Below are 20,703 nucleotides of genomic sequence, written 5' to 3' on the forward strand. Positions count from 1 at the left end.
ACACTCGGTTCATAAGGTCCATGAACACAGCTGGTGCATTAGTTAAACCAAACGGCATGACCATAAACTAGTAATGACCGTAACGTGTTCTGAAAGCAGTCTTTGGAATATCATCTTCTTTCACCCGCATTTGATGATACCCGGAACGTAAGTCAATCTTTGAATAAACAGACGAGCCTTGTAGTTGATCAAATAAGTCGTCGATTCTCGGTAGTGGGTAGCGGTTCTTGATGGTAAGTTTGTTCAACTCTCGGTAGTCAATACACAACCTGAATGTACCATTTCTTCTTGACAAACAAAACAGGAGCTCCCCACGGTGATGTGCTTGGTCGAATGAAACCACGCTCTAAAAGTTCTTGTAATTGGCTTTGCAGTTCTTTCATCTCGCTGGGTACGAGTCTGTAAGGAGCACGAACTATTGGTGCAGCTCCTGGTACAAGATCTATTTGAAATTCAACGGATCGATGTGGGGGTAATCCCGGTAATTCTTTCGGAAATACATCGGGAAATTCTTTTGCGACGGGAACATCATTGATGCTCTTTTCTTCGGTTTGTACTTTCTCGACGTGTGCTAGAACAGCATAGCAACCTTTTCTTATTAGTTTTTGTTCCTTCAAATTACTAATAAGATGTAGCTTCGTGTTGCCCTTTTCTTCGTACACCATTAAGGGTTTTCCTTTTTCTCGTATAATGCGAATTGCATTTTTGTAACAAACGATCTCTGCTTTCACTTCTTTCAACCAGTCCATACCGATTATCACATCAAAACTCCCTAACTCTACTGGTATCAAATCAATCTTAAATGTTTCGCTAACCAGTTTAATTTCTCGATTCCGACATATATTATCTGCTGAAATTAATTTACCATTTGCTAATTCGAGTAAAAATTTACTATCCAAAGGCGTCAATGGACAACTTAATTTAGCACAAAAATCTCTACTCATATAGCTTCTATCCGCACCCGAATCAAATAAAACGTAAGCAGATTTATTGTTAATAAGAAACGTACCCGTAACAAGCTCCGGGTCTTCATGTGCCTCTGCCGCATTAATATTGAAAACTCTTCCGCGGCCTTGTCCATTCGTGTTCTCCTGGTTCGGGCAATTTCTAATAATGTGGCCCGGTTTTCCACATTTATAACAAACTACATTGGCATAACTTGCTCCGACACTACTTGCTCCGCCATTACTCGTTCCGACACCATTTGTTCCTTTCGTTCTATTAACCCCTGGTCCGTAGACCTCACACTTCGCCGCGCTATGACCATTTCTTTTACACTTGTTGCAAAATTTGGTGCAGAACCCCGAGTGATACTTTTCACACCTTTGGCATAGCTGCTTCTGATTATTGTTGTTGTTGCGGTTATTATTGTTGTTGGGATGATTGTTGTAGTTGTTGTTGTTGTTGTTGTTGTTGGGCCATTTGTTGTAGTTGCGATTGATGTTGCGATTGTTGGGATAATTGTTGCGATTATTGTTATAATTGCTGTTGTTGTTGTATTGGTGATTCTTATCACCGTTTTCCTCCCACTTTCTTTTGACTTGCTTCACATTGGCCTCTTCAGCAGTCTGTTCTTTAATTCTTTCTTCAATCTGGTTCACTAGTTTGTGAGCCATTCTACATGCCTGTTGTATGGAGGCGGGCTCGTGTGAACTTATATCTTCTTGGATTCTTTCCGGTAATCCTTTCACAAACGCGTCGATCTTCTCTTCCTCATCTTCGAATGCTCCCGGACACAATAGGCACAATTATGTGAATCGTCTTTCGTACGTGGTAATATCAAATCCTTGGGTTCGTAACCCTCTAAGTTCTGTCTTGAGCTTATTGACCTCGGTTCTGGGACGGTACTTCTCGTTCATCAAGTGCTTGAATGCTGACCACGGTAGTGCGTACGCATCGTCTTGTCCCACTTGCTCTAGATAGGTATTCCACCATGTTAACGCAGAACCTGTGAAGGTATGCGTAGCGTACTTCACTTTGTCCTCTTCAGTACACTTACTTATGGCAAACACCGATTCGACCTTCTCGGTCCACCGTTTCAATCCGATCGGTCCTTCGGTTCCATCAAATTCCAAAGGTTTGCAGGCAGTGAATTCTTTGTAGGTGCATCCTACATTATTTCTTGTACTGCTAGATCCAAGGTTATTGTTGGTATGTAGCGCAGCCTGTACTGCGGCTATGTTTGAAGCTAGAAAAGTACGGAATTCCTCTTCATTCATATTCACGGTGTGTCGAGTAGTCGGTGCCATTTCCTTCAAAATAGTCAAATGGAACAAGTTAATCATACAGAATATTAAGAGTAGTTAATAGTATTTCGTAGCATAATATGAACTCATTTATAAAAGCTTTTTCTTCATATTAGTGTTTTATAAGTTTAAATTCGGGTAGTACCTACCCGTTAAGTTCATACTTAGTAGCTAATATACAATTCAACTACTACAATTCTATATGAAAAACTGATTATAATAATATTTCGTGTTCAAACTTTTACACAATATTTTACAAACTTACAATACCGCTTATTTTACATATAGCATGAAATATAGCACACAATAAATTTGATACAAGATGGTTGTGAAGATAATTCTAGCTAGTACACAAGTCGTTCAGCAAAGGCAATAAAGACACGTAATTCATACGTCCAGAAACAAGTCATGCATTCTGGTTTTACTAGGATTACTTCCCATCCTTGGTCTTGTGGAACATAACCGTTATGGCCGTTGATAAGACAGCGTGTTGTAACTTCGTCAAAGGGACGAGGGTTACGTAATGTCCAACAGTCCCGTAACAATCTAAAAACCTCATTTCTTACCCCAATTACCGACTCCGTCACTTGTGGGAACGTTTTGTTTAATAGTTGTAGCCCAATGTTCTTGTTCTCACTTTGGTGAGAAGCGAACATTACTAATCCGTAAGCATAACATGCTTCTTTATGTTGCATGTTAGCCGCTTTTTCTAAATCACGAAGTCCAATATTCGGATATATTGAGTCAAAGTAATTTCTTAACCCATTGCGTAAAATAGCATTTGGGTTCCCCGCAATATATGCGTCAAAGTAAACACATCGTAACTTATGGATTTCCCAATGTGATATCCCCCATCTTTCGAGCGAAAGCCTTTTATAAACCAAGGCATTCTTGGAACGTTCTTCGAATGTCTTACAAACTGATCGCGCCTTAAATAGTTGTGCCGAGGAATTCTGACCGACTCTAGACAAGATTTCATCAATCATGTCTCCGGGTAGGTCTCTTAAAATATTGGGTTGTCTATCCATTTTATATTTTTAAACTGTAAAATAGACAAGAGTTAGATTCATAAAAAATACTTATTAATACAAGCAATTTTTTTACATATATCATAAAGCATAAGCACACTATATTACATATATTACACCACACGAATACAACTATCTTATTCCGACTCGCTCGTTTCTTCTTCTTCGGTTTTGGTTCGTTTTGCCAAGTTTCTAGGGATATATGATGTTCCCCTAATACTAACTGTCGTTTTCCACAACGGTTTAGAAAAACCTGGTGGTTTAGAGGTTCCCGGCTCATTGTTACAACTTAAGGACTTCGGGGGTTGACGATACATATAAAGTTCATCGGGGTTGGAATTAGATTTCTCTATTTTTATGCCCTTTCCCTTATTATTTTCTTTTGCCTTTTTAAATTCAGTTAGGGTAATTTCTATAACATCATCGGAATTCTCGTCGGAATCCGATTCATCGGAGAATTTGTAATCCTCCCAATATTTTGCTTCCTTAGCGGAAACACCATTGACCATAATTAACCTTGGTCGGTTGGTTGAGGATTTTCTTTTACTTAACCGTTTTATTATTTCCCCCACCGGTTCTACTTCTTCATCCGGTTCCGATTCTTCTTCCGGTTCCGATTCTTCTTCCGGTTCCGACTCTTCTTCCGGTTCCTCTTCGGAAACTTGTGAATCAGTCCACGAATCATTCCAATTTACATTTGACTCTTCATTATTATTAGGTGAGTCAATGGGACTTGTTCTAAAGGTAAACATCTATCACATAATATCAAACGCGTTAAGAGATTAATATATCACATAATATTCACATGTTAAAAATATATAGTTTCCAACAAAATTTGTTAAGCAATCATTTTTCAAGTAAACACGGTCGAAGTCCAGACTCACTAATGCATCCTAACAAACTCGATAAGACACACTAATGCAAAATTCTGGTTCTCTAAGACCAACGCTCGGATACCAACTGAAATGTCCCGTTCTTATTGATTAAAAACGTTCCATATTAATTGATTTCGTTGCGAGGTTTTGACCTCTATATGAGACGTTTTTCAAAGACTACATTCATTTTAAAACAAACCATAACCTTTATTTCATCAATAAAGGTTTAAAAAGCTTTACGTAGATTATCAAATAATGATAATCTAAAATATCCTGTTTACACACGACCATTACATAATGGTTTACAATACAAATATGTTACAACAAAATAAGTTTCTTGAATGCAGTTTTTACACAATATCATACAAGCATGGACTCCAAATCTCGTCCTTATTTAAGTATGCGACAGCGGAAGCTCTTAATAATCACCTGAGAATAAACATGCTTAAAACGTCAACAAAAATGTTGGTGAGTTATAGGTTTAACCTATATATATCAAATCATAATAATAGACCACAAGATTTCATATTTCAATACACATCCCATACATAGAGATAAAAATCATTCATATGGTGAACACCTGGTAACCGACATTAACAAGATGCATATATAAGAATATCCCCATCATTCCGGGACACCCTTCGGATATGATATAAATTTCGAAGTACTAAAGCATCCGGTACTTTGGATGGGGCTTGTTGGGCCCGATAGATCTATCTTTAGGATTCGCGTCAATTAAAGTGTCTGTTCCCTAATTCTTAGATTACCAGACTTAATAAAAAGGGGCATATTCGATTTCGATAATTCAACCATAGAATGTAGTTTCACGTACTTGTGTCTATTTTGTAAATCATTTATAAAACCTGCATGTATTCTCATCCCAAAAATATTAGATTTTAAAAGTGGGACTATAACTCACTTTCACAGATTTTTACTTCGTCGGGAAGTAAGACTTGGCCACTGGTTGATTCACGAACCTATAACAATATATACATATATATATCAAAGTATGTTCAAAATATATTTACAACACTTTTAATATATTTTGATGTTTTAAGTTTATTAAGTCAGCTGTCCTCGTTAGTAACCTACAACTAGTTGTCCACAATTAGATGTACAGAATAAATCGATAAATATTATCTTGAATCAATCCACGACCCAGTGTATACGTATCTCAGTATTGATCACAACTCAAACTATATATATTTTGGAATCAACCTCAACCCTGTATAGCTAACTCCAACATTCACATATAGAGTGTCTATGGTTGTTCCGAAATATATATAGATGTGTCGACATGATAGGTCGAAACATTGTATACGTGTCTATGGTATCTCAAGATTACATAATATACAATACAAGTTGATTAAGTTATGGTTGGAATAGATTTGTTACCAATTTTCACGTAGCTAAAATGAGAAAAATTATCCAATCTTGTTTTACCCATAACTTCTTCATTTTAAATCCGTTTTGAGTGAATCAAATTGCTATGGTTTCATATTGAACTCTATTTTATGAATCTAAACAGAAAAAGTATAGGTTTATAGTCGGAAAAATAAGTTACAAGTCGTTTTTGTAAAGGTAGTCATTTCAGTCGAAAGAACGACGTCTAGATGACCATTTTAGAAAACATACGTCCACTTTGAGTTTAACCATAATTTTTGGATATAGTTTCATGTTCATAATAAAAATCATTTTCTCAGAATAACAACTTTTAAATCAAAGTTTATCATAGTTTTTAATTAACTAACCCAAAACAGCCCGCGGTGTTACTACGACGGCGTAAATCCGGTTTTACGGTGTTTTTCGTGTTTCCAGGTTTTAAATCATTAAGTTAGCATATCATATAGATATAGAACATGTGTTTAGTTGATTTTAAAAGTCAAGTTATAAGGATTAACTTTTGTTTGCTAACAAGTTTAGAATTAACTAAACTATGTTCTAGTGATTACAAGTTTAAACCTTCGAATAAGATAGCTTTATATGTATGAATCGAATGATGTTATGAACATCATTACTACCTTAAGTTCCTTGGATAAACCTACTGGAAAAGAGAAAAATGGATCTAGCTTCAATGGATCCTTGTATGGCTCGAAGTTCTTGAAGCAGAATCATGACACGAAAACAAGTTCAAGTAAGATCATCACTTGAAATAAGATTGTTATAGTTATAGAAATTGAACCAAAATTTGAATATGATTATTACCTTGTATTAGAATGGTAACCTACTGTAAGAAACAAAGATTTCTTGAGGTTGGATGATCACCTTACAAGATTGGAAGTGAGCTAGCAAACTTAAAAGTATTCTTGATTTTATGAAACTAGAACTTTTGGAATTTATGAAGAACACTTAGAACTTGAAGATAGAACTTGAGAGATATCAATTAGATGAAGAAAATTGAAGAATGAAAGTGTTTGTAGGTGTTTTTGGTCGTTGGTGTATGGATTAGATATAAAGGATATGTAATTTTGTTTTCATGTAAATAAGTCATGAATGATTACTCACATTTTTGTAATTTTATGAGATATTTCTTGCTAGTTGCCAAATGATGGTTCCCACATGTGTTAGGTGACTCACATGGGCTGCTAAGAGCTGATCATTGGAGTGTATATACCAATAGTACATACATCTAAAAGCTGTGTATTGTACGAGTACGAATACGGGTGCATACGAGTAGAATTGTTGATGAAACTGAACGAGGATGTAATTGTAAGCATTTTTGTTAAGTAGAAGTATTTTGATAAGTGTCTTGAAATCTTTCAAAAGTGTATGAATACATATTAAAACACTACATGTATATACATTTTAACTGAGTCGTTAAGTCATCGTTAGTCGTTACATGTAAATGTTGTTTTGAAACCTTTAGGTTAACGATCTTGTTAAATGTTGTTAACCCAATGTTTATAATATCAAAAGAGATTTTAAATTATTATATTATCATGATATTATGATGTACGAATATCTCTTAATATGATATATATACATTAAATGTCGTTACAACGATAATCGTTACATATATGTCTCGTTTCAAAATCATTAAGTTAGTAGTCTTGTTTTTTACATATGTAGTTCATTGTTAATATACTTAATAATATATTTACTTATCATAATATCATGTTAACTATATATATAACCATATATATGTCATCATATAGTTTTTACAAGTTTTAACGTTTGTGAATCACCGGTCAACTTGGGTGGTCAATTGTCTATATGAAACCTATTTCAATTAATCAAGTCTTAACAAGTTTGATTGCTTAACATGTTGGAAACATTTAATCATGTAAATATCAATCTCAATTAATATATATAAACATGGAAAAGTTCAGGTCACTACACTTTTGGACAAGGGATTTATCCGACCGAGTTCTTCACCTTGTGGAGCTCCGGTCCTGTTCATGAAAAACAAGGATGGATCTATGAGACTTTTCATCGACTACAGAGAGTTGAACAAGTTGAATATAATGAATAGAGATCCACTTTCGAGGATCGATTATTTGTTTGATCAGTTATAAGGATCCAGTTGCTACTCGAAGATTGACCTGAGATCAGGTTATCATCAGTTGAGAGTGAAAGATGTTGATATACCTAAAACGGCGTTTATAACACACTATGAGTATTATGAATTTACAATGATTCCATTTGGTTTGACGAACGCATAGTTATTGTTCATGGATCTCATGAACCATGTGTCTAAGCCATACCTTGATAAATTCATTATTGTATTCATTGATGACATTTTGGTGTATTCAAAGAATAGAGGAGAGCACGAACAACATCTGCGTATGGTTTTGAAAATGCTCAAGGACGAGCAGTTGTACGCGAAGTTTTCTAAGTGTGAGTTTTAGTTGCATGAAGTACAATTTCTAGGTCATATTGTAGGTATCAATGGTATTCAAGTTGATCCTACAAAGATAGAGACAGTCAGAAACTGGGAGACTCCTAAGTCGCCAACACAGATCTGACAATTTCTTCATCTCACCGATTACTGCAGAAGATTCATTGAGGGTTCTTCTACTATTGCCCGACCGTTGACTGCGTCGACTCACAAGGGGAAGAAATATGAATGGACCAAGCAGCATGAGTCTGTGTTTCAGATGTTGAAGCAAAAACTGACTACTCTCCAATTCTATCTTTACCTGAGGGAAACAAAGATTTCGTGATATATTGTGACGCTTCACGGCAAGGATTTGGTTACGTGCTGATGCAACGAAACAAAGTAATTGCTTATGGCTCTAGACAATTGAAGATTAATGAGCAAAATTATGCGACACGTGATCTGGAACTTGGTGATGTGGTCTTCCCACTGAAAATGTAGAGACACTACTTGTATGGTACTAAGTGTACAACCTTCACCAACCATAAGATTTTGCAACACATTTTTTATCAGAAACAACTCAACATGAGGCATAGACGTTGGGTGAAATTTTTGAATCACTACGATTATGAAATTCGCTATCATCCTGGTAAGGTGAATTTTGTGGCAGATGCTTTAAGAAGGAAAGAGAGAGTTAAGCCTCTCAGAGTTAGAGCACTGAATATGATTGTACGTACGAATCTTACTTCTCAGATACGTGATGCGCAACTTAAGGCCATGAAACTCGAGAACATTATCACTGAATCTATCAAGGAGTTAGATAAACAATTTATCAAAAGAGAAGACGGAACTCGTTATTTTGCTAATAGAATCTGGGTACCTAAATTTGGCGGATTAATGGAGCTTTGTGCTTGATGAGAATAATAAAAAGGCATGTAATTAAAACCATGAAAGCTAAAGGTAAAATAAAAATAAATAAATAATTAGGTATGACCTTATATTAACATTTAGGTGGTTTGTTCTTTAGAGTTGATTTCAGATGTTATATGTCATAACCCGTCCTTAACCCTAAGAACGAGTTAGATAACGTATGATTTCATTGCGAGGTATTGACCTCTATATGAGACATTTTTAAAAGAAAACTGCATATATTTTACATTACAAACCACAAATCTTATTTTTGATACAAGCTTTAGACGATAGAAAGATGATTATCGTTTAGCGATAATCTTCGACTTACAAACTTTACAAATAATGATAACAACACGATTTCTAGTATATTTTACAACACAAATCCTCGGGTATGCAGTTTTATTTTTGACACAAATATGCGTACGCAAGATCCTGCTCAAATTCAACATAATGCAGCGGAAACTTCTAATTATCACCTGAGAATAAACATGTTTAAAACGTCAACATAAAGTTGGTGAGATATAGGTTTAGTGCCGGCAGCAATATATATATAGACCACAAGATTTCATATATAAACAGTTTAATAAAAATATTCTAAGTGGTTGAGCACTTGGTAACCATACTTAACATTTAATCACGTCGCATATTCCCTTTATTATGAAATCTTACTACACCGTACCAAGTGTAGTCACGAAACGAAGTACTGTGCAACCGTTGAATACTGGTCGTCCAGTCCGGTTGGGGTTGTCAGGCCCGATAGATCTATCAACAGGATTCGCGTTTACAATACCGCTGTAAATATTAGTTACCAAGCTACAGGGAAGTATGCCAGTGGTACAACTCAACGTAGAATATATTTTCAGTTACTTGTGTCCATAACGTAAAACATAAAATACATGTATTCTCATCCCGAAATATTTAGAGTTTAAAAGTGGGACTATATACTCACTTTCGTCTTGAAGATATGTAATTTCGACTTGGTCTCCGATTGATATCACGAACCTATCCATATATAGTTTATCAATATATTTCTATTTTAAACAATCGTCACATATATATACTTTTTATACTTTTAATAGTTTTAATAATTTCTTAGTCCGTAGTTAGCAGTCCGATGTTAGTAATTCAATTTTAATGGTTCATTTTTAGGTGTTTAATAAACCCCCAATGAAATAAATAAAAACCCCCATCGTATATGTATTGGTCGAGATTAATCTTGACCCATGGTACCGGTGTTGTCAAATGACGTGTTGCGTACATAAAGTACCGGTGTTGTCTAATGACGTGTTGCGTACAATCATGGGATCTTATGATTAATCTTCTCGTATTGTTTACGGGTGATCCTGAACCATATAAAATTAAATTATGAGTACATATATATAAAATATCATGTTATTTTAAAAAGATGTGATTTATTTAATTTTCTCCAATTATTTTCGTAGCCAAACTAGTCTTAGATATCTGATCTCGTTTTGGTCATAGTTTCTTCGTTACAACTCCGTTTTCGTTGATTCAACTTGCCACTTCCTTGGATCGAGTCCCTCTTTAAGACTATGAACTGTAAATACCTTAGTTTGTATTCGAAATCACAGGTCATAGGTCAAACTTTAGTGAAACTTATGAAGTTAATCATTTTCCATCATGTAAACAACCTTAAATGATTATTTTTCTAAAAATACTTATACTTTGAGTTAAATCATGAAATTTTTATGTGTTATCATATTCATAGTAAAAATCATTTTTCCAGAAAATAAACCTCCAATTCAAAGTTTAAGATGGTTTTTAATTATCCAACCCAAAACAGCCCCCGATTGCACTCCGACGTCATAAAAACAGTTTTTAAGGTGTTCTTTGAAAAACCAAGTTATACCTTGTTAAATTAGCATATTTTTAAGTTATATTACAGGTCTTGAAGTATTTTAAAAGTTAAGTTAGAAGGATCTATTTAGTTTGCGAACAAGTTTGAAATCATTCAAACTATGTTCTAGTTTATAAACTCTTATATATATAGCTATAAATATATGAATTGAAAAAGAGTTGAAGTGGAGTTTTTACCTCAAGTTTAAAATGTAAAGTTGCTGGAAAGAAGTAGTAAAATAAAAGTTGAGAGAGTTCTTGCAAGTGTGTGTGAAAATTGGAAGTAAAATTTGGAAAATGAATGTGTAAAAATGAGTTAGAAATGGTGTTTATTTATAGGCTTGAAAATTTGGTTTTTAGTGAAAATATCTAAGATAAGTTAAAATTTATTATGTCATGAATGACATATTATTCCAATAATTGAAGATTTCTATTGGTATATACCAATAGTAAATACTTCTAGAAGCTGTGTATAGTACCCTAGATATACGTATAGGATTATTGAGGAAACGGAACGAGAATTCAAATATAACTATCTTTTGTAAATATACTTATATTGTTTTATGTATAAAAGCCCTTTAAAAATGATTAAATACATTACTTATACGATATATGTATAAACATTATAAATCATCAGTATTTATGTCAAATAACGTTACGTATGGTTATTGTTTTGAAAACTTAAGTTAGTAGTTTCAAAATATACTTATGACTTTTTGTTATTAATACAAAATGAGATATTAAAACATCCTTAGATCATGTTAAATATGTATGTATAATTATCATATATTGTATAGTTCGTGATATCATCGGTCAAACTAGACGGTCAAACGTTGTGTAAAACTCTTTTCAAAAACATAAATCTTAACAATTTGGATTGCTTATCATGTTGGTAAGGTTTAATTTATATAAATATTAATCTTATAAGTATAGAACGATCGAAAAAGTGCGGGTCATTACAGTACCTACCCGTTAAATAAATTTCGTCCCGAAATTTTAAAATTGTACCTATTTTGCGTCATCGGAAAACAAGTGTGGATATTTTTGTTTCATTTGATCCTCTCGTTCCCAAGTAAACTCGGGACCCCTTCGAGCATTCCAACGAACCTTAACGATCGGTATGTTGCTCTGCTTGAGCCGTTTAACTTCACGATCCATGATTTCGATTGGTTCTTCGATGAATTGTAGTTTCTCGTCGACATGGATTTCTTCAAGAGGAATGGTGAGGTCTTCCTTTGCAAGACACTTCTTAAGGTTTGAGACGTGAAAGGTATTATGTACTCCGGCGAGTTGTTGCGGTAACTCGAGTCGATAAGCTACCGGTCCAATGCGTTCGATGATCTTGAACGGGCCTACATACCTTGGGTTTAGTTTACCCCTTTTTCCAAAACGTATTACACCTTTCCAAGGTGACACCTTTAACATAACCATGTCACCGATCTGAAACTCTAATGGTTTCCTTCGAACATCGGCGTAGCTCTTTTGGCGACTACGGGCTGTTTTCAATCTCTCCTTGATTTGTACTATCTTCTCAGTCGTTTCGTGTATGATCTCGGGACCAGTTAATTGTCGATCTCCTACTTCATTCCAACAAATAGGAGATCTACACTTCCTTCCGTACAATGCTTCGAATGGCGCAGCTTTAATGCTCGCATGATAACTATTATTATACGAGAATTCTGCTAATGGTAGATATTTATCCCATCCGTTTCCAAAATCGATCACACATGCCCTGAGCATGTCTTCAAGAGTCTGAATCGTTCTTTCACTCTGCCCGTCGGTTTGCGGATGATACGCGGTACTCATATCCAAACGAGTTCCTAGGGCCTCCTGTAGTGATTGCCAGAACTTTGATGTAAATCTACTATCACGATCGGATATAATGGAAATAGGTATTCCATGCCTTGAAACAACTTCCTTTATATACAATCGTAATAGTTTCTCCATTCTATCCGTTTCCTTTATAGGCAAGAAGTGTGCAGACTTGGTGAGACGATCAACAATCACCCAAATGGTGTCGTATCCCCAGGCAGTCTTTGGTAACTTCGTGATGAAATCCATGGTAATACCATCCCATTTCCATTCTGGGATTTCTGGTTGTTGAAGTAACCCTGACGGCTTCTGGTGTTCAGCTTTGACTTTGGAACAAGTTAAACATTCCCCAACATATGTTGCAACGTCTGTCTTTAAATTAGGCCACCAATAATGTGTCTTAAGATCTTGGTACATCTTTCCAACTCCAGGATGTATCGAGTATCTTGTCTTATGTGCCTCATTTAATATCAACTTCCTTAATCCACCCAACTTCGGTACCCAAATACGATTTGCAAAATATCGAATTCCATCTTCCCGCATAACGAGTTGCTTCTCATACTTCTTCATTATTTCATTTCCTATATTTTCTTTAGTAAGTGCTTCTAGTTGAACTTCTTTGATTTGTGAGTTGAGATTCATGCGAATTTTTATGTTCATCGCTCGTACTCGAATTGGTTCTCGTTCCTTTCTGCTTAGAGCGTCGGCCACCACGTTCGCTTTCCCGGGATGATAACGAATTTCACAATTATAGTCGTTTATTAACTCGACCCACCTACGTTGTCTCATGTTCAGCTGTTTCTGATCAAAAATATGTTGAAGGCTTTTATGATCAGTAAACACAGTGCATTTAACCCCATACAAGTAGTGTCTCCATATCTTCAATGCAAACACGACTGCTCCCATTTCTAGATCATGCGTCGTATAATTCCGCTCGTGAATCTTCAATTGTCGGGATGCGTATGCAATAACTTTCTTTCGTTGCATAAGAACGCAACCAAAACCTTGTCGCGAAGCGTCACAATATATTTCAAAATCATCGTTCCCTTCTGGTAACGATAAAATAGGCGCCGTAGTTAACTTCTTCTTTAGTAATTGAAATGCACTCTCCTGCTCAGAAGTCCATTCATATTTCTTCCCTTTTTGCGTTAACGCTGTCAACGGCTTAGCTATTCGGGAAAAATCTTGAATAAACCTTCTATAATAACCGGCTAAACCCAAAAATTGACGTATCTGCGTTGGTGTCTTAGGAGTCTCCCATTTTTCAATGGCTTCAGTTTTTGCTGGATCAACCTGAATTCCTTTGCTACTAACAACGTGGCCAAGAAATTGAACTTCTTTCAACCAAAAAGCACACTTAGAAAATTTAGCATATAGTTGTTCTTTTCTCAACAACTCTAATATCAACCTTAAATGCTCTTCATGCTCTTGCTCACTCTTGGAATAGATAAGAATATCATCAATGAAAACGATAACAAACTTATCTAAATACGGACTACAAACTCGATTCATGAGGTCCATGAATACAGCTGGCGCATTCGTCAATCCAAACGGCATAACCAAAAATTCGTAATGACCATAACGTGTCCGAAAAGCAGTTTTCGGTATATCTTCTTCTTTGACACGTAATTGATGATAGCCCGACCTTAAGTCAATTTTTGAGTACACACATGATCCTTGGAGTTGATCAAATAAGTCGTCAATTCTCGGTAGTGGATACCGATTCTTGATAGTTAACTTATTTAATTCACGATAATCTATACACATTCTAAAAGATCCATCTTTCTTTTTAACAAATAGAATCGGAGCTCCCCACGGTGAAGTACTTGGTCGTATGAATCCATGATCCAGTAATTCTTTTAACTGACTCTGAAGTTCTTTTAACTCGGACGGTGCAAGTCTATATGGAGCACGAGCCACTGGTGCAGCTCCTGGTACTAAATCTATTTGAAATTCTACAGATCTAAATGGAGGTAATCCCGGCAACTTTTCCGGAAAGACTTCAGGAAAATCTCTTGCCACAGGCACGTCATTGATGCTCTTCACTTTTTCCTTTGTTTCGACTTTATTAACATGTGCTAAGATAGCATAGCACCCTTTCTTCAAGCACTTTTGAGCTTTCAAATAACTAATGAGTTTTAGCTTTGAGTTACCCTTCTCTCCATAAATCATTACTGGCGTTTTATCCTTACGAGGAATGCGAATTGCCTTCTTGGCGCACACAACTTCAGCTCCTATTTTGGACATCCAGTCCATGCCGACTATTACATCAAAACTTCCTAATTCTACGGGTATCAAGTCAATTTTAAACGTTTCTCCGGCTAAATTTATTTTACAATCACGGCAAATTTTATCGGCTTTAATTAGTTTACCATTAGCTAACTCAATCATGTACTTAGCATCGAGAGGTAATGATGAACAATTCAATTTAGCGTGAAAGTCTCTACATACGTAACTTCTATCAGCACCAGTATCAAATATAATAGATGCGGATAAGTTATTAATGGTAAACGTACCCGTAACAAGCTCCGGGTCTTCACATGCCTCTTTAGCATTAATAACAAATGCTCTTCCACGTGCAGGTCCGATATTCTTCTCTGGATTCGGGCACTGGCTCTTATAGTGGCCTTGTTTTCCACACCCAAAACAAGTAATGGTAGCCAAAGCAGTTCTATTTGCGTTGGTGGCAGGAGTCTTGGCACCATTTGTATTCGTAACGAGAGCCCTACAATCTTCAGCAAGATGACCCTGTCGATTACATTTGTTGCATACCACACTACAGTAACCAAAGTGATGTTTGTGACATCGGTTGCATAAAGGACTTTGTCCTTTGTAACCAAAACCTGAACCACTACCCGCACCTTTCAGGGTTTCTTGTTTCTTAAAAGTTTGTTGTTGATTACCTCGATCATAGCTTCCATTCCACTTTCTCTTGTTACCTGATACCTTCACATCAGTATTGAATGCTTTCTTATCCAAAATGACCTGATCCATTAGCTCGTTTGCCATGGTTATAGCTTCATGAATTGTCTTAGGTTTCGATGCTGTAACATTTGCCTTGACCTTTTTGGGCAAACCATCTTTATACATTTCAATCTTCCGTTCTTCGGTTGGAACCAATTCAGGACATAGCAAAACTAATTCCATGAATCGCTGATTGTAGTTGATGATTTCAGTACCAATAACCTTCAGACTTCGTAACTCATCTTCCAACTTCCTAACCTCGTTCCTTGGACAATATTCATTGATTAACATTGTTTTGAATTCTTCCCACGGAGTATCATAAGCTACATCTCCTCCTACAGCCTTCACATAATTTTTCCACCACGTGAGTGCACTATCTTGTAAAGTGCACGATGCGTATTTGGTCATGTCCTTTTCAACACAACCACTGATTTTGAACACAGTTTCCATCTTTTCTATCCACCGGGTTAAACCGATCGGTCCTTCTGTTCCACTGAATGATGAGGGCTTGCAAGCTTGAAAAGTTTTGTAAGTGCACCCCACACGAGGATTTGGGTTAATTGCAGCACCTCTTGCAGCCTCGACCCATAACATTCTGTCGTTCACTCGCTGATTGATGAGTTCCTGGATTTCTTGTTCCGTCATTCGGTTCAATCGCGCCATATTCTTCTATAAGAATGAAAAGAAAATAATTATTCACATGGAATATTATAGATGTAGTGTATATTTACAGTACATTATAGCTTATTAATAATATGAACCAGGTATTATTATAAAAGCCTTTTCTTCTTATTAGCGTTTTATAATTATATCTAGGGTAGTACCTACCCGTTAATGTTCATACTTAATAGCTTAGTACCGAACCAATTACTACAATCTAAATAATACTTAACCATGGAAAATTATTGCATTTCACACTTCACTATTTTACATATACTTATCTTACATCGAGCATTAAGCAAACCACACTAATAATATTATACAAAACATTATATGATCCCATGGTTTAATACGGCAGCGCATCGTTTGGTCTATTTTCTAGGACGTTTAGTTCCAATGAATGGCCTAACGCTTATCCTAGCTGTCTGCCTATATTTTGGCGGTGGGGCTGAAGAACTAGATGCCGGGACAGCACGAATAGGAATAGCGGGAATAAGGGTGGTAGTGTTTAGTGGAGTTGGTGCCACATCATCCTCCCTAAACTCGGGATTTGAATTTTCTAATTCATTAGCTTTTCGTTTCTTTCCTTGTTCGAACTTGTCTTTCGTAATTTCCTCGGGTTCACTTTCCTCCTCGGGTTCACTTTCCAGATTTTCTATAGTTGGTTCATCCGGAATTTGTGAGTCTTCCCCAAAGATATTATTTTCGTCATCGGATAGGTTAATGACTGGAACACCATCTGAAGATTCTGATTCGGAGTCGCTGAATGTGATAATAAGTTTTGAGCCCGACATCTATCACACCACAACTAACTCATTAGTACTACATAATATTTACATATAAATTTTAACCAACAGTGATAAGCAATGGTTTTTGAAATCAGACCCGGTCAAAGTCCAGACTTACTAATGTATCCTAACGACTTATCAGTTAGACACACCAATGCAAACCTGGTTCGCTAAGACCACCGCTCTGATACCACATGTCATAACCCGTCCTTAACCCTAAGAACGAGTTAGATAACGTATGATTTCATTGCGAGGTATTGACCTCTATATGAGACATTTTTAAAAGAAAACTGCATATATTTTACATTACAAACCACAAATCTTATTTTTGATACAAGCTTTAGACGATAGAAAGATGATTATCGTTTAGCGATAATCTTCGACTTACAAACTTTACAAATAATGATAACAACACGATTTCTAGTATATTTTACAACACAAATCCTCGGGTATGCAGTTTTATTTTTGACACAAATATGCGTACGCAAGATCCTGCTCAAATTCAACATAATGCAGCGGAAACTTCTAATTATCACCTGAGAATAAACATGTTTAAAACGTCAACATAAAGTTGGTGAGATATAGGTTTAGTGTCGGCAGCAATATATATATAGACCACAAGATTTCATATATAAACAGTTTAATAAAAATATTCTAAGTGGTTGAGCACTTGGTAACCATACTTAACATTTAATCACGTCGCATATTCCCTTTATTATGAAATCTTACTACACCGTACCAAGTGTAGTCACGAAACGAAGTACTGTGCAACCGTTGAATACTGGTCGTCCAGTCCGGTTGGGGTTGTCAGGCCCGATAGATCTATCAACAGGATTCGCGTTTACAATACCGCTGTAAATATTAGTTACCAAGCTACAGGGAAGTATGCCAGTGGTACAACTCAACGTAGAATATATTTTCAGTTACTTGTGTCCATAACGTAAAACATAAAATACATGTATTCTCATCCCGAAATATTTAGAGTTTAAAAGTGGGACTATATACTCACTTTCGTCTTGAAGATATGTAATTTCGACTTGGTCTCCGATTGATATCACGAACCTATCCATATATAGTTTATCAATATATTTCTATTTTAAACAATCGTCACATATATATACTTTTTATACTTTTAATAGTTTTAATAATTTCTTAGTCCGTAGTTAGCAGTCCGATGTTAGTAATTCAATTTTAATGGTTCATTTTTAGGTGTTTAATAAACCCCCAATGAAATAAATAAAAACCCCCATCGTATATGTATTGGTCGAGATTAATCTCGACCCATGGTACCGGTGTTGTCAAATGACGTGTTGCGTACATAAAGTACCGGTGTTGTCAAATGACGTGTTGCGTACAATCATGGGATCTTATGATTAATCTTCTCGTATTGTTTACGGGTGATCCTGAACCATATAAAATTAAATTATGAGTACATATATATAAAATATCATGTTATTTTAAAAAGATGTGATTTATTTAATTTTCTCCAATTATTTTCGTAGCCAAACTAGTCTTAGATATCTGATCTCGTTTTGGTCATAGTTTCTTCGTTACAACTCCGTTTTCGTTGATTCAACTTGCCACTTCCTTGGATCGAGTCCCTCTTTAAGACTATGAACTGTAAATACCTTAGTTTGTATTCGAAATCACAGGTCATAGGTCAAACTTTAGTGAAACTTATGAAGTTAATCATTTTCCATCATGTAAACAACCTTAAATGATTATTTTTCTAAAAATACTTATACTTTGAGTTAAATCATGAAATTTTTATGTGTTATCATATTCATAGTAAAAATCATTTTTCCAGAAAATAAACCTCCAATTCAAAGTTTAAGATGGTTTTTAATTATCCAACCCAAAACAGCCCCCGGTTGCACTCCGACGTCATAAAAACAGTTTTTAAGGTGTTCTTTGAAAAACCAAGTTATACCTTGTTAAATTAGCATATTTTTAAGTTATATTACAGGTCTTGAAGTATTTTAAAAGTTAAGTTAGAAGGATCTATTTAGTTTGCGAACAAGTTTGAAATCATTCAAACTATGTTCTAGTTTATAAACTCTTATATATATAGCTATAAATATATGAATTGAAAAAGAGTTGAAGTGGAGTTTTTACCTCAAGTTTAAAATGTAAAGTTGCTGGAAAGAAGTAGTAAAATAAAAGTTGAGAGAGTTCTTGCAAGTGTGTGTGAAAATTGGAAGTAAAATTTGGAAAATGAATGTGTAAAAATGAGTTAGAAATGGTGTTTATTTATAGGCTTGAAAATTTGGTTTTTAGTGAAAATATCTAAGATAAGTTAAAATTTATTATGTCATGAATGACATATTATTCCAATAATTGAAGATTTCTATTGGTATATACCAATAGTAAATACTTCTAGAAGCTGTGTATAGTACCCTAGATATACGTATAGGATTATTGAGGAAACGGAACGAGAATTCAAATATAACTATCTTTTGTAAATATACTTATATTGTTTTATGTATAAAAGCCCTTTAAAAATGATTAAATACATTACTTATACGATATATGTATAAACATTATAAATCATCAGTATTTATGTCAAATAACGTTACGTATGGTTATTGTTTTGAAAACTTAAGTTAGTAGTTTCAAAATATACTTATGACTTTTTGTTATTAATACAAAATGAGATATTAAAACATCCTTAGATCATGTTAAATATGTATGTATAATTATCATATATTGTATAGTTCGTGATATCATCGGTCAAACTAGACGGTCAAACGTTGTGTAAAACTCTTTTCAAAAACATAAATCTTAACAATTTGGATTGCTTATCATGTTGGTAAGGTTTAATTTATATAAATATTAATCTTATAAGTATAGAACGATCGAAAAAGTGCGGGTCATTACATTATAAAGCAAAACCTCCGATCAAGGCACAAAATAATAGCAGTAACAATATATTGGAAATTCAATCGATGAAATCATACCTTCATGAAGAATCGAGTTAAAAGTTGATTGCATAAAAAGATGAGAGCCAAAGAAGATGAGGAAGAGAGAGAGAAAGATTGAACAGTTTTTTGAGTTTGTAGATCTAAGCATTTAATTTTTATATATTTACGGGGAGAGAATTAGGAATCTTTTAGTTCAAATTTCAAATTTTAAAAAACCTACACACATACCTTGAAATTTCTTGGTAGATGTGTATACTTGAGTGGTTTTTGAATAAAAATATATTAAAAAGGCTTTGGTAACTGTGTTAAGTTTAAAAAATGTTTTTTGGTCACATGATAAAAGACATATCATGTAAAAAGTAAGTCTCTGTACCTTCCCCATGTACTTAGAAAATTTAAATAATTAATTAAAAAATAAATTAAAGTCATGTGAGATGATGACGTGGTGTATGTATTCATATGTATAGGTTTGGTGTGAGGTTTAAAAAAATAGGAACAAAAAATATACATGTGTAGATTTTTGTGAGACAAAACTCCCTCTTATGTGGCCCTTAAATTACGGGTTGATTGACAAATTAGCATAATCAAAACCGTTTGATATATATATATATATATATATATATATATATATATATATATATATATATATATATATATATATATATATATATATATATTAGAGGGATCAAATGAGAATTTATTTTGTGTGAGAACCCTGAGAACTCAAAAATACACTGAAATTCGAGCAAAAAAGGGAAATTCGAGCAAAAAAGGGACACGGACGAACAAAAAAAGAGCAATTCGAGCAAAAAATGGGACAAGG

The sequence above is a fragment of the Rutidosis leptorrhynchoides genome, chromosome 7 (assembly GCF_046630445.1).
Source record: "Rutidosis leptorrhynchoides isolate AG116_Rl617_1_P2 chromosome 7, CSIRO_AGI_Rlap_v1, whole genome shotgun sequence".
NCBI classification, from domain to species: domain Eukaryota; kingdom Viridiplantae; phylum Streptophyta; class Magnoliopsida; order Asterales; family Asteraceae; genus Rutidosis; species Rutidosis leptorrhynchoides.